The following is a 14,182-nucleotide window of genomic DNA, read 5'->3' as shown; positions in this document are numbered from 1 at the left end:
TCACACAATATATTACATGACATGTATTATTCATCTATCATGGTTTAACTAGAAGCTATGTAGAGCAATAGGCTACTCGCGATAGAAGCAGGAATATTGTAGTGTATTGTATTGGGTTTTAAATAACTGGATAGTAGGGAAGGTATATAAGCATACATCGGTTGAGTAAGAGAAACTAATTGCATTTGCAAATTTTGCTAAAATCCAAAATACTTGAAGATAATGCTTTACAAATTCGGTAGGTAGGCGCCTGATTACTGAGTAGGTGTAATATGCCTGAACAATTGACAGACATGCCGGTGTCGCATCACTTTTAAATGTTATTTCAAATACCTACACGAGTAAAGGCAATCCAAAGGTGAGGATGGGACCTCTTTCCAAAAATTTGGATAACAAGTCCTTGACTTCTCGCCACAAAGTCACAGATTGCTAAATAGCTACTTACAAAATGCCCTACAGACTTAATATACATATGTATATGTAGTTATTATTATGTTTTTACATTTGTACATGTAGCTATATATTTAAAACACAATTATGTACATACATTATCGTTCATATGATTATGCAATCGTTTACAATGTTTATAGCTTAATTAAACTTTATAATTCACCGATTTAAAATTATTCTCGTTTATATGTACACATATTGCAATACAATATTTTGATGGAGCATGCATATTTTTAATATAATTTGATATATTCTTATGTATAAGTATGTATTAAGTATCCGGGACGTTAACCAGGCAATAGACTTAAAATAACATTTATCTAAAATGTCTATGTTTCTTGATATTTAATGATAATATTAGATCCTGGCTACATATTTGGATACGAGAATGTGAGATGCGTGCTAAGCGGAACTCTACTACCATAAAGCGATGTGCAAGCGCTGTTGGCATATAGTTTTTAACTGAGTTAATTCTTCAAGCGCTTAAATAGCTTTGTAATAGTGGAACGTGCATGGCGATTCATTGTCGTGGTATTTCTACTGTTTCTTGGTTCATTGCCATTGATATTACCTTGTTAGATAATCAGCTAAACAAGAAAGTTCACATCCGTATTCTATTGTCCTGTATCACGAGATAACTTACCGTTAGATTATAGAGCTGAACTTTAATATAAAGTACAATATATCTACACGTATTAACGAATAATTAACGACGTATTCTCATAGTTTAAAATATTAAACCTAACTGTAAGATTTGAGAAATTGTATTTGGTTATATTGGAAGTTCAACTGGCAGTTTTCAAAACGAATTGCCCATCATTTGTATATTTCTTCTTACAGTTGCGTTCGCTACCTTTGGGGGTTTGAACACATACATCCACCCACGAGAGAGTATGTGGGGTTATATTTTTATTTATTCATTTATATGCAGGCATACAAACTTTAATTAAGGTATCAGGCTAACATTGTAAGTTTTACATGACTGTATATAATAAAATTACACAACATAGTTTTACAACAGGTTAATAATATTTGAACAGCCCCCCTAGACAAGTGGCTTTCTATTAGCGTAAAGTTCAATAGAATAGAATAGGAATGTATGAGATTGACGTTTGATTACGACGACGACGACGATTGATTACGTCAATCTCATACATTCATAATCTATTCTATTGAACTTTACGCTAATAGAAAGCCACTTGTCTAGGGGGGCAGGTGCACATAAAGATTTTATTATAAAATAATATATCTTAGCCCATGCGGATGTGCGGCGAAGTATGCATAATTACGAAGATATTATTATCAACAGAGCTTTATTATATGACGCATTCAAATTTGTTTATAATCAGATCTAAAATATTATAAACTGGATAATTAACTAACTATTTTCCTTTTATATACGCATCGAATAGGCACGTTTAGATCAATTACTGTGTGTCCGTAGAGGGATGACTTGAACTTGTACCTGTATAAAATATTGTTTTCAGTATCTGCTTACTTACAAGTTGCAACACCTTAGCTGGATTTACCTACCAAAAGCGGATGTCACATTCAATATTATTCTTGGCAATATAACATAATAATTGTATCACTATAATAGGGAATGTTTTCTGAACAAAAAACTCTTTTAAATATTCGCTGTAGATTTTATCATGTGGTTAGATACAGCGTTGAAAAATATATCTGGTTGATTGATATCTTGCGGTTGAATACATTTATTTCTTCAGCTATTTATAAATATAAATAACTATCTGCGCTCCGCGGTTTCACCCGCGTGGCTCCGCTCCTGTTGGTCTTAGCGTGATGATATTGCCTATAGCCCTCCTCGATAAATGGGCTATATAACACCGAAAGAATTTTTCAAATCGGACCAGTTATTCCTGAGATTAGCGCGTTCAAACAAACAAACAAACTCTTCAGCTTCATAATATTAGTATATAGATATGTTTCAATAACAACAATAGGAGTATCGTGTTAAGATCTTGACACTGTTACATAACCTCAACCCTGTTTGTCCTCAAGTAACAACTTCATACATTAATATTTATTGCATTAATCTGCATAAGGACCATATGTTTCATGACTAATCGTTCGAGGGAACAAAAATATTTGACTCGTCTTGCTTTTCCAGTTTTACAAGGAAAGCAGCTTGAGATAAAAAGATGTACGTTGTTTTCTTTTTATCAGATAGGTAAGGAGCTATTTTCAGACTAAAGCTGTGCTAGAGCGCTATGTACTTAAGTTTTTATTTCAAACATATGAACTTTCATACTTCGCATGGCATTATTTGTATGGACTTTGTAATTATTATCATGTAATTACTATTCTCTTGAGCGACGAACCCCTATTAGTATCTATATGTACCTACACGAATTAAATTGCATTCGACCTTAGCCATAAACGATTACTAAATGTATGGTAATAACTTCGCAATACAAACACTATTTACATATGAAAAGATTTTTAAATAAAACGTTCTTAGATAAATTCGTCGTATCCTGTTTCGAACTAATGATTTGGTTTTTTTTAGCTTGGTGTGTAACATAAATTTGTCAATATTTAACATGCTAAGTTAGATTTTAATATTCTATTAATATTTATTTTATTGCTATTATTGATCTTCAGTGAGATTGCGTTATATGGTAGATAGAGGTTAAGGCATTTTGTACAAAAAATATTTTTTACCCGACTACGGCAAAGCAAAAGGAGGGTTATGATTTTGACAGGCTATGTATGTATGTATGTATGTATGTATGTATGTATGTATGTATGTATATATGTATGTATGTATGTATGTATGTTCATCTGTTCCCTCGTAACTTCTAAACTACTTATCAGAATTCGACAAATGACATATCATTAGAAGCGTCTTAATTGTCCGCTGGTTATAGGCTATATGGGGTTTCACAAAATCTAATGTGGCGCCCTCTAGCGGACAAAACATACAGAGTAAAAATATAAAGTTAAGATAAATATGCCGTGTTTGGTATCATTTGAAAGCTTTTTACTTGCACATTTTGAATATATATATATATATATATATATTACTAGCATTTGCTTGTGACTTTACCTGTATTCATGGGCTGATTGCATATAATTCACATCTTTTCGTTCATAGCTTCTTTATTAGTTCATCAATTTAACTTTTGTTTTATACTTTTTCAGCGTCGTTTTTTGTCGTAGTTGGGTTTTAGTTGTTTTACTTTTTATCTTGTTTATGAAACTTTTCGCAACAGAGGTTCTCTATTATAGCTGTTGTTTGTTGGAAGCATATTTTAAAGTTAAATATTTAAAACAGCAAGTTAATGGCATGATATATTTTTGTATATAAAGTACATCTACTGACTATGACAAAACATACGACTATCGGGCGAAAGCGACTCAAAACTGTCTTCTCGCATTTCGCGAAATAAAGAAATATTTATGTAGACACAGTTAAACTTATTTTGAATTTACTTCAGTAAAACTAGGTTGGTATATCAAATTGCACAATAATTAGGATCCAGAATCAGGCATAGGTACATGGAATGCAATAGCTAGAGTAAAATACATATCATCAGTATGTATCATACGGTTAATATATCATCTCCAAGTATATAATTTGCAAACATTGTCAATGCTAATCAATCTTTAACACGGATGTGTACAAATAAGCGAGTGGGACAATTCCGCACGTCACATATACCTTATGTTAATACTGATTGACCACGTGGCATGTCAATTATTGCCTTATAGACAATGACTATTTAAGTAAACGATTTATCGTTTTAAATATTGAGTTACGTATAATAATATGCCATATTGAAATAAGTGCCCTCTAACGGCGCGAGAGAGTACCTCTTGTACACTTTGTTCGCAGCCTTAAAGGCTTTGAAGGTTCGAATCTGTGATATAGATCATTGATCTGTCATTTGTTTTTGTCATTATGCATTGTTTAAAATTTCGTTTCCGAATTCTGAACTCACGTTAAACGTTATTAAAATAAAATGGTAATCTGAATATATTGTCTTTAATTACTTAAATCTTTATAACTGATGCGACATATTTATAATTTCCGATACGATATCGGTTTTGATTTGCACTCATCTGTTGCCATATTTTCATTCAAGTTGTTACTAATTTAAATTGTTAAAAAGTATACTCAATAGATTTTTTTACAAACCATTTTTTGCGTGTACACAATCTCAGTACTCTGTTACATACATGGAAGACAATTTTTATTGTGCACATATTTCGTATTTATTTAACATCACATTTATATTAGGTATATGTGAACCAACAAAAAATTTGGTAAGTACATATATATACTTTTTCAAATTTACTTTTATGTTTGAGACTACATCAATTATATAAATAAAACATTGGACAGAATAGTTCCATACTAATCACCAAATAATAATATCGTATCGTTGTGTGTGTTAAATAAAGAATTTAAATAAATAAATAAATAAATCGTATCGGCCAGGTTAAATGCGCTTGCACGTTGTAATAAATGATTTTTTCCCTAGATGGCGTTAACTTTGTCGGTAAAGCAGATTAAGGCTTTTGCGTCAAGTTGTACATGAAAACTGTCTAAGCTATACGGTCTGAGCATAAATTTTACTGTTTCTTATTTCTTTTTAATAAACATTTATAGAATGAAATATAAATAAGCGGTGTTTAATTAAGTTTAAAATTGTGTGAGGTTGTGTGAGGGATTATACAGGTGGGCGTCGGTAAAACAGTCGCCCCGGTCCGGTGGACCGACAGTCGACACGCAAGCCATACAGGTAGGTTAACATTTACGGTCTGTCGCATTTCGTGGTCCCGTGCGAACTGTCGCGGCCCTTACGTGCTATTATCGCGAAATGCCCGAAGTTTTGTGACCTGTGAACCTGTGTGTGTGATCACAAGTGTCTATACTAAGTGTGTGTGATATGACGAGCTCCAGTGCTGGCGCCTGATCGAGAAGCAGATCATAACGGTAAATATTTAGTTGACTATGACCTGCCTCTGTTTACAGTCAGTCAGGTGACTGAAACTATCGTGTGTACATAATCTGGTTTTAATCCCTTACAAAGATATAATTCTAGTTTATTCTTAGCGTCGGAATGCAATCCACGTAGCGTTGTTTACTCAGAGATTTTAACACCTTTACATGTTGTACCGCTTAGTCAACAGTTTCCATAGAAATGTGTGATTTGACGTGTTATATTGTGCGGGCGATACGAAATTTACCGTTGCTAAGCGAGGATTGAAGAAATTGTCTAATCTCGGTGCTTTATCCGGCTAAGAATCTTATTAGAATTTTAATAAAGAATTCCACCAGTAGTATAGTACCCACATTTGTTTCATAATCGCATTTCATCGCATAATAACATTCTTGGGAAGGAATGTTAAGTGCATCGTTAATAAGCACGTTTCCGTATTGTAACACTTTAAACACTATTCAACATGTTATGTCACTAAAAAGCTATCGCTTTAACAGCTAATCTATCGTATGTTTATAATATAACACAAAATTTAAAACTAGAAACAGTCAACTAATATTGAATTGCACCCAAAGTTGGCTGGGCTAACACTGTGAGATACAACTCGAAATGTACGCAACTTGTAAGGAAATTTGGAAAACTAGGGAAAACTATATTAAATTAAACGATAAGTAACAAACTTTTTTTCACATACACTCTATAACCCAAACTTAACTATATATAAAACAAAATAAATGTTCACATCACACATGTGTCTGTTAATGCATTATTTGAATACTTTTATGATCTTTTGTGAGGGTTACACTAGAGTTGTAGGAAAAAGTATGTTGTCTACAACTTATCTTTATAGCCTCCATCTTAATCAACGTGTTTTATAACCATAACACACTTTATACCTACATATATAACAACTCTCACACTAAACATGAACAATAAACACTCTTGGAACACTCCCGTGTATCGGAGAGCACAGAAAGGCGTCAGTCCTGTGGACTATTTTCTCCAGAGAACTGTCTATCAACAAGAAGGGGTTGATTGGTCTTTAAGTCCTGTCAATTTAGTGGACATTGTCAAAGACCTTCTATTGGGTGAAAAGAAGACATTTTTGTCTAGTATGAAGATAAGAAGAATTTTTGGCTAGTCTCAATCGAGATTTGCTGCTGTGGCCAAAATCAGTCAGGAGGACCATTTTACTATACAGGGTGTCCCACTGTTGGTATATTAAGCTCAAAGGAGGTTATAGTTTTGCATACGCTGAGTACGTAAAAAATAAAAATAAAATTCCAGACGCAGTTTTTTTTTTCAAATAGATGAATTCTTAAAACTCTATGTGTACACCCCTAAAAAGCAACCCGCCCAACTTTGCCACCCGCACGTGAGCTATCATTTAAGATTATTTTTTTATAGACAAAATGCTCACATTAGCGAAGCGTTATATGCCGGCTGCGCGAAGCTAGAGAAGAAAACATGAATTTTGAAAGGAAAAATTGAGCAAAGAATTTTTGGCGTAATTTTGTTGTTTAAGTATTTTTTTCGTGATCAGTGTATGCAAAACTACAAGTCCCTTCGCGCTTAGTATACTTATAGTGGGACACCCTGTATATGTTTTATTGACCAAAAAAATATGTGGGAAAATTTAGTTCTCATAGTTTGTTTGAAATGATACTGTAATACGAAACTAACCGCGAAGCCAATCGATTACAAAGTACCTTGTCGCAGTAACTTAAGAACATCATAATCCTTGTATAGAGGCGATACACAAAACAAAACAAGGCATCAATAGGCTATTTGACAGTATAAAAAATAAATTACTTTTTTGTGCAATCCATATATATATAAGGTTTATGAAGCGATTTAAATTAATAGATTATATAAATAATAACTTATTTATTTATAAATCGTCGAGAAAAAACATCATATTTTTTAAAATTACCACGTGACCGAAAACATCCATGATTGGCTGCATCTGCCATGACGTCACAGCGGCGTAAATAACAAGTGATCCCAACGTTTACTCACGTCGTTGCTGAATTTCGCTTTTGGTTTTGTTTCTTGTATAACTTATTTCTTGTGATTCAAGGTGTCTGTAATCAGTTTTGTTCTTTATGTGTTATTTTTGTTTGTCATGGAACCGAATTTCGAAAAAGCAAACAGTAGAAATCCACCTAAAGTGGACGCTATATTGGTTGGCATGTTCTTTAAAAACAACCAAGATTTTTACGCTCCTCAATTGAGAAATGTGAAAACAGCTACGTAAGTTAATATTTCAATCGTCATTCATTACCTTTTTAGTTAATTGTACCTACAAACATGAATCACAATAGCACAATAATTATGAATTATACATTTTTTAGATTAAGTCCTTTGTTTTTCATTTCAGCCATCCAGTTTATAGGATTGACGTGTTTGTATTGATTATTTTCAATATCAATACAAACACGTCATCATCAATTTATATATATCATTATCTTACCTCAAGCAGGTAAGTAATGAGACGATTTATACTATGTATTGCAAATAAAATAAACTGCCTACTAGGTATTCAACACCATACTTACATCGAAGTGGTCTTCACAAAAAAATATAACTGTTTTAATTGATATATTATCTAATATCACTTGGATTCCTGCGAGCTAACTGCAACCACTTTCTACGCATTTTTATATCTTTTGGAGCACATATAAATAGTTTGTCAGGGGTTTTAATAGTTGTATTTCTGCATCCAGGAACTACACACCACCTATAAGAACTCATTTTCTGGTTTTTAAACAGATTAACTTAATTATACTATAATTAAAACAAAAACGAACAATAAGTACTAGGAGCAAGTTGATGTTTACGCCGCTGTGACGTCACCATGGTCGCGAGACGCCATATTCTTCAAAATTGTGTTTTGGCGGCGTATTTGAATATCATGTTTTTATTTTCCATTTTCTCAATGAATAACTACAAAAAATTAAGAAACATGTGTTTTGTGTGCTCTATAAACGTATCTTAATAATTTGAGACAGTTTTCAAAACCTTGTCAAATAGCCTATTATAAGAAACCAGTCTTACGATTATAGGTAATGTACACACGGCCTTCTCGTGTAAGGAATAAACAATACAAATTGCTTTTCACAATTCCCATAGAAAGTTACTAGCACTATTGAGCGAATCGAGTAATATTGACGTAAGAAACAATGAGATATTGCAAATATGTGTATAATAATATGTGATATTTAAGACCCACACGTTAGCTTTGCTTCACTTTTAAAAGTAACGAATATGAATGAAGGTATAAACATTCTATTGAATCATTTTTTCTTGAATTCTTCTTCCCATAAATATATTGCGTTATACTCAAGAACAGACGAAAATACATTGAGATAATAGTACTACGTATGGAGCAGACACCACGAACAAAATCTGTGCGCCATTTTTTTGCTCTAACTAAGTTTTAAAAATTATTATCTAGTTAGGTACTTACCGATGAAAGTTATTCCTTTGCACTTTTCCGTATTATTTGTATTATTTGTGCAATATTGTAACACACACGAAGGCATATTTGATGCGTTTCACTTTAAAACAAATAAAAAATGAGCGTGCAGTTACGCCATATGGCGTATGTTGAGCGGAACATAAGTGATGTAGGAGGTGTCGTCTCCATATGTATAACTCAATGCGAAAATATTATAAATTTTTGATATCTTCAACAGTTCGTTAACATTTAACCATATACAAAGTTATATCTTACACATATTGAATTCTTTAAATAAGTATATAATTAGTCTAGAATTCTAGAACCGCTTTCAATTCCTTATCCTCTTATGGAATCTGTTGATTTTGAATAGTCGAAATACCGGTTTGGCACTCTGCATCATTACCTATGTATCCACATAATGTGTCCAATGTCTATACACTATCACCTATACAGGGTGTAATCGTTAAGTGTGTGTTCGATTATTCCGTAACTATTGCAGATATCAAAAAACTTTAAATTGATATCGAAGGCACCTAATGAGTAAAATGGCAATAATAACTTTTTAAAAATAAAACGAGAAATATTAAAAAATGTTACATTAAACACTCACATATACAGGGCCTATATAGGATATGGGTACTTAATCTTGAAACGGAAGGAAAACTATACAGCCTCTTGAGTTTTGTGTGTTAAATTGTTTGCATGATATGGATAAAAACATAATCCGATTAGAGGATATAATGAGCTAGTTATTATCTCATTAAAATTGAATTAGTTTTAAAGTTACGTCATTGATAAATATTGCGTAAATATTCCAGCAATCGATTGACTATGTAACTTTATAAGAAGAATTTCATAACCCTTAACTTGCTTTGCCAAAAAAATTACATTGATGTCAACATCAACGTCCTTTTGTTATACTTATTATTTTGAGACTACACAAAATCTTTATTCATATAAAAGAAATACATTTAAATCTATCTTTATATATAAAACTCAAAGGTGACTGATATAGTGATCTATTAACGCACAGCCCAGACCACTGGACGTATCGGGCTGAAATTTGGCAATCAGGTAGATGTTAGGACGTAGGCATCCGCTAAGAAAGGATTTCCCGAAATTCTTGTGGGAACGGGGAAAAACGGGGATGCACGTACAAAGTCGTGTGCGGAAGCTAATTATAAATAAGATTCATAGAGAAATAAGTGAAAAACAATATGGCCTTCCATTCGAAACATTATGGTATGTGGGTATTACTGATACACATTTCGCACAACCGTTACCAAATTAATAAGTTTGACTGCATTCGTTTCCTCTTAGGTCCGAAAACTGGAGCAAGTGAAAGTATTAATTAATATTAATTACTGCTCTGGACTGGACAAATCTAAGCATTTAATGGTGTAACTATTAACTTTAACTTTTAACTGTATGGAAAAGATTTTAACAAGAAATATACTATACGTCTTCGTGGACGTATTGTACGTAGAAATGCATAAATCTAGGCTTTATTAATAAGATTTTTATGTTTTATTAATATTTGTTAATTGAACTTTAATTGTTCTTATTAATACTAATGTATTTCGTCAAAAATATAAATTATTACTTACTGACGGACTCTATGATTTAATCTATCCGATATAAAAGACTTCAACGACTATAGTTCACTAAAATTATTAAATTTTTAAAACGAATATACAAATTATATTACTAATTTTACCATTTATATGTAGATATATTTTTGTGTTTTTTAAACGACAGTAAATAATTTAAGTAATCCATATATACTTTATATATATAGCTATTAACAACGTGTCAATCATATTAAAAGCAGAAAGAAATATTTTCAGACTCAAAGTACGTGCTAACTTGCATATTTGCATACACTCATCAATGTCTAACAATACATACATAATGAAGCATGCATTGCAATGGGAATATGAAATGGATTCGATCGACGACACGACTTTCACTGCGATCGTGCGTCGTCGCGCGTGAGGTCAAAACGGACGAATCGATTCGACGCACGTTGCTATCTATACATTATCGGAATATTTATGTCTAAAAAATGTAATGTAAGCACGGAAATTCGAGCTGATTTTCTTGGTAACCTATTAAAAACTCGAATTTCTATTACCCGAATCTTAAAACCCCGAAAACGGTTGTTAGAACTTTTAAAAGACAGATGTAATGTTTGACAAATTTTTAAAATTCCTTTTTTAATTTCCCAGATGAATCAATTTCCAGATGCACCAAAACCAGATTTTTAAAAAGTATTTTTTTGTTTCCCGTATTCTCATAATCCAGATCTCAATATACCAGATTTTCAGAATACTTTTTTTTGTTTCCCATCGTACCATTTTCCAAATAAACTATTGCCAAATTTTCATAATCTTTTTATTTGGTTCCCATATAATCGTATAACAGATAAACTATTGCCAGATTTTCATAATCTTTTTATTTGATTTCCATACAATCGTGATTATACTATTACTATCGACTGAAAATAAACATTGTCAGTAAGTAAATTTATTGTTTTACTTGTCCATTACAGACCGGTTTTAGTGTCAAAGTCGACTCAGTAGGTTAGGTTTGAACTACGACCCCCACGCTAGAACTGACTCGCTATTGTTTTACTTGCCTATTACAGAAAGGTTTAAGTATCAAATTCGACTCAGTAGGTTAGGTTAGGTTTGAACTGTGACCCCCCATGCACGAGCCGAGCGAGCGAAGCGAGCGTGCCGCGGCAGCGGCCGGCGAGTGCCAGAACCGACTCGCTATTGTTTTACTAGCCCATTACAGAAAGGTTTAGGTATCAAATTCGACTCAGTAGGTTAGGTTAGGTTTGAACTGTGACCCCCCATGCACGAGCCGAGCGAGCGAAGCAAGCGTGCCGCGGCAGCGGCCGGCGAGTGCCAGAACCGACTCGCTATTGTTTTACTTGCCCATTACAGAAAGGTTAAAGTGTTAAAATCTATTCAGAAGGTTAGGTTAGGTTCGTGCTGCGTCCCCCTGGAAGGATTACGTTTTGCTGGATATCGTTTATTGGAATTTCAAAAATCTGGACATTGTTTGTCTGGATATCAATTAACTGTATTTCAAAAATTTGTGTTTTAAAAATCTGGCTTTCGTGCATATGGATTACGGTCATCTGGATTTTGTGCATTTAGATTTCGTATGTCTGGAATTCATTCGTCTGGATTGTAAAACGTCGTACAAATAAAGAAATGGGCAAATGAAATTCGGAGTTGCGATTATATGGAAAACAAAACTTCGAAATTTTAAAATTCGGGGTTATGAAAAAATGTCCAAACGTTTTCTGGATTATGATATTCGGAATATTAAAATTCGAGATTAAGATAGGTAACCGATTTTCTTACGCACGGTTTGATAAAATATAGAGACGTGACGATATTTTAGCTATGTGTATTTGTATATGATGCATTGAGTGTTACATTATTGTGACTAACATATTAGTATGATTTACAAAATGTTTATTTTTATAATATTTTTTCGTACATCTTATCTTACTTCATGATGCAATATCGTGGCAAAATCACTTGTAGTCACAATTTTGTGAGCTTTTTTACACTTTAGTACGATGTAGGTATTATTTAACTGTATATAAAATAATAACAGTTGAACATGTCATTTAAAACAAGTTTACTTTCGTAATGAAAGTATTTCGTAACGCATGTGACATGCGATCGAAACGCGTAGACTGACAAAGAAAGTTTTGTTTACTCCCTCTGAATATGTAGTCTCGACGCTATATTTGTTAACTGCTCGGTTCACTTTCTTCCGTACTGTCTACCTAACTGAATAGGTAACTTAAATTTGTTTTAGTATTAATTGGAAGAGCAATATGTAGAACTTAGATTTCAGGTTGTGGTATTTCAGGTTGTGGTATATTTGGAAATGAGTTACATTTTCTGTGTATAAGGTCCTACCACATATTATAAGTTAAATAATTCAGTTTCAGTATTTTTACAAATATAGCGGAAAAGATCAAGGCAAAAACACACACAAGAAAAGATCATAAAACAGTCTTTAAGACTAGGATCGATGTGAAATATTTAATCAACTGTCACCAGTGTATGTAATGACAATATCATATTATATGTTCACACCTCACTCGCTCAGTTGCAAGCAAACGTTACGGCGACAATTAGCTGTGTCAACATCGTATGACGAAACGATACATTTTTATGTATGTAGTTAGTATCCGTCAAGTACACGATTCTAGCTCAAATTATCTTTGATATATAGACTATTTTTCTGTGATGAGTTTATCATAAAAATGTGCAACTTTGTTGCACTTTTCACGTTGTCTTTTGTAAGCGTTTATCATAAGTGACGCATTTAATAAACTGTTAATTCTGTTTTCACGACATATTTTTACATCAAATAAATGTAAACCTTCTTTCGTGTTCAATAATTTTGAGTTTGAGTTCATAGGATTTAATGATTCTACGCCTATTCATGTTCTTAATTATTTGGAAATGTGAAAGTTCTAAAACAAGTTTGTATGTTTATGCTGATAATGTTTAAATGGCGGAACGAATTTGATTGAACTTTGGCAAAGAAATGAGCCATACCAGTAATTATTGTGATACTTTTCAGTTTTTACTTCCATGTTGCGCCGTTGATACATTATATTACCTACATACTATGTACTTACATACCTATATAACATGTACGTAATATCAATCCCCAAGTAAATAAATGTAATTTACACAGTTCTAGTTCCTATAAAGGGTGTTCTAGATACTTAATAAGTACGGTTTCTATCGATTAACAAGTACGTCTCGCTTCAGTAGTATGGCTTCATAAAATAATATGATGCAAACGCTATCAGCAACTATGTTGTATATTGAAATTATATGAGGAAATGAGGCAAATATTGGTTGAAGATTTATTATTACAACTTGATTAGCGTATTTGATATAATGGATTACGCTAATGTGTAGTTACAGGAAACATAGCATGATGAATTTGTACTGAGTTTCATCATTATTACAATATGTACATTATAATGAATTTATAAAGAAGTTTAATTATTTGTTAAATATAAATAAACCTTTGATTAGCATGAAGCAATATGTGGTTATTAGGATACAATATGCTTTCCAAATAATATAGCATGGTTATGATTTTGCATTTGATTATGTACTTTGTAAGTTTAAAGTTACATCATATGCTAAAAATAACAAAAATCACTAAACAGGCATTCGTAGTAAGGCTTTTCACAGCAAAATATTATTTGAATGACGCATTGTTACAAAATATTCCATCGAGTTGC

General features: G+C 32.6%; 1 protein-coding gene across 1 annotated transcript in view; it reads left to right on the top strand.

Moving 5' to 3' along the window:
- The first annotated feature begins 5,047 nt into the window (after window positions 1-5,047).
- Window positions 5,048-14,182, top strand: part of ck (unconventional myosin-VIIa ck) — a 35,513-nt gene continuing 26,378 nt past the window's right edge. The window contains exon 1 of the mRNA XM_089702009.1: window positions 5,048-5,413. The gene's annotated coding sequence lies outside the window, so the exon portion shown is untranslated. The remainder of the gene's footprint in view (window positions 5,414-14,182) is intronic.

This window comes from Colias philodice, chromosome 2 (genome assembly GCF_061535455.1).
Source record: "Colias philodice isolate Cphi_HAF_F1 chromosome 2, ilColPhil1 Martin Lab GWU primary, whole genome shotgun sequence".
Lineage (NCBI taxonomy): Eukaryota > Metazoa > Arthropoda > Insecta > Lepidoptera > Pieridae > Colias > Colias philodice.
This window is presented reverse-complemented; position numbering and strand designations above follow the sequence as displayed.